We start from the raw sequence: 2,704 nt of genomic DNA, 5'->3' as shown, positions 1-2,704 counted from the left end.
GAGGATAACTTTTCTCCAAGCATGCACTTGGGGCCACAAACGAGACATCCTATTCATAGCACGCAAGTCTTCTTGCACTCCTCTTAAGTCTTTGGAACCAACCAAGTGTGCCCAAATAGTAGCCCCCACATTCTTGAAGATATGCATGGGATCTAAGAGATGATTGATTTATAACTGACCCCAATTAGGAAGCTCGTGAAAGATCGTCGATAGCCTCTTCATACCACAAGGAGGTTCCTCTCCATTCATCCTCCAAGCTTGAATCCAATCACTTGCCTTCAAATATGGTGGTGGTGGATCAAGCTGACCTCCACACGCATATCGTGCAAGTGATTTCAAACCTGGTCCACAAACAGGACAAGCATGGTACCCACTTGTAACAAGTCCTACACGCGTGCATGAATGTGTTAGTATAAGACATGCATGCAAAAGAGAGTCGTAAAATAATAATCCTATATTATACATGTAAAGACACAACTACGTACCTGCGACACTCTCCACATCCTAGGTAGTCATGCAGGGTTTACATCAAGATACCCCTGACCAAAATATCAATGGTATGTCTAGGAGCACTGGAAATATCAAAGACCCACACTCCTCTCCATAAGATCTGTAACTCCTCTATCAAAGGTGCCATGTACACGTCCATATTTTTGGCCTTGTACTTCCCTAGTACAAGTAGTGTAAGCATGAGGTGTCCCTTCTTTATTGTTAGCCATGGTGGGATATTATAATTCACCAAGACTATGGGCCATGTCGAGCGTAACCCAAAAGGATTCATGCCATCCATGGCGAGCCCAAGATGTAAGTTGTGTGGCTCCCTCGCAAAGTTTGGTCACTAATTGTCTATGTGCTTCCAAGCTGCACAATCTATGGGAATCCTCAATGTTTCATCAATGGACCGATGAGATGCATCCCATGTCATCAACTCTACTATGGATTTGCATCGGAACATGTGTTGTATTCTTGCAATGATGGCAAAGTGTCTCAAGACCTTTACTCGGTATCTGCTCACCCTGCAAGTCATCTCTATATCGTTGTTCCCCACACTTCGGACAACTAGCCAAATCTCCATGCTCACGATGAAAGAGAATACAGTCATTACGACGAGCATGGATGGTATCATAATCCATACCCACCGTTGTTAGCATCTTCATTGCTTCATCTCTTGATGCAGGCATGGTATTTGGTGCAAGCAACATCTTTTAGAGCAACCTATCACAATTCAAACATACATAGGCTTCGAATAATGATGATTTGGTACACTAATCCTACAACTTAGAATACCTTTAAGACATTGAGCAAGCTTAGAATCCTACAACCTGACATTGAGCAAACATTTACATACTCCTTCCTTCATTCTTTGAATTAGAGTGACAAAAGTCTATATCTATTTGCTCAATAGTAGGCTATTGAAGCTTCAAGCATACATTATGATTCTCAAAACAAACAATAGCCAAATAATTAGTCAAATTCATGTGGGAGCTAACCTCATTAAGGCCGAGACACTTGTATCCAATCACCCATACTTTTCTTGCAGATTCAAGATTGAGAGACAAGCCCGCAGTTTAGACATCTTAGCACCCTCGTATAATTGTGTTGATTGCAACTCTCGTATTTCGACCTCAGACTCTAACATCACATGTACATGTGATGTAGTGTCCCTAAAAATAGAATCCATCATGTCCACCATACCCTTGTCATCATTCGGGAGACTATAGTCTTGCTCAAAGTGTGAAGGTATATGCACACCCTCGCCATCCTCCTCATCCTATCTCAAGATTTCGTGTAAATATAAGATCTTGTCTCAAGGTTTCGTGTCATAATGGTATCCAATATTAACCATCCACTCAAATAGCATTGACTTACCAATGATCCATCACCATGTGCAACATCAACAGTGGGTACTGGTTCGGGATCCTCCCCACACATCTGCAAGTGGCACATGATAATACGACGTTGATGTCGTACTTCTCGCTTGCAATGAATACAATGACAATACAACCTCTCTGTAAGCCACTCTGTGCTCCTGGGTGTTGGTGCATCATCTGATGAGCTTCCACTCGTCCATTCCATCTGCACACTTCCAAAATCACAACATGAGCTACAAGGAAATCTATTAAGATCCAAAAAATAGCCACCCATGAGCTTCTTTTCTCTCTTTTAACAATAAGTGCCCTAAATTGTCACTATATAGCGATGCTTTGCCCTATTTTGTCACTATATAGCAATGCTTTTTGGATATAAACATTGCTATATAGCGACTAACTAGTGTCGCTATATAGCGATGCTAGGGGCTTAAACCCAAAACCCCACCTGACGCTATCTTTGACATCTCTATTGTAAAAAAAGCGAAAATCTTTCCTCCCACCTTATATTCGATGACTTCACTTTCCTCCTCTCTATTATCCACTCCTAATCCCTACCCAATGCCTCTCCTAACACTTATGCTCCCTCTCCACCCTTCTCCCTCTCTGCTTGTGTGAAAAGAAGTTTTTCAAGCAGGTGAGTCTCTTTAAGCAATGTAGGTTCATTTTTTGTGAGATTTCATTTTGTGAGTGTTGAAGGATGTTTCTCCTTGTATTGCTAAGGCTATCTGCTAGTTTTCATGCTTGATTTTCAGAGGTTAAGGACAAAAAACGAGATTTGGTAAAAGAAAGAAGACTCACCTCTTCTCTTTTTAATATTTCTCTTCCTCCTCTTT

Source organism: Dipteris shenzhenensis, chromosome 11 (genome assembly GCF_047967505.1).
Source record: "Dipteris shenzhenensis isolate YYH24624 ecotype China chromosome 11, Dip_SZ_1.0, whole genome shotgun sequence".
Classification (NCBI taxonomy): Eukaryota; Viridiplantae; Streptophyta; class Polypodiopsida; order Gleicheniales; family Dipteridaceae; genus Dipteris; species Dipteris shenzhenensis.
Note: the sequence above shows the minus strand (reverse complement) of the source record.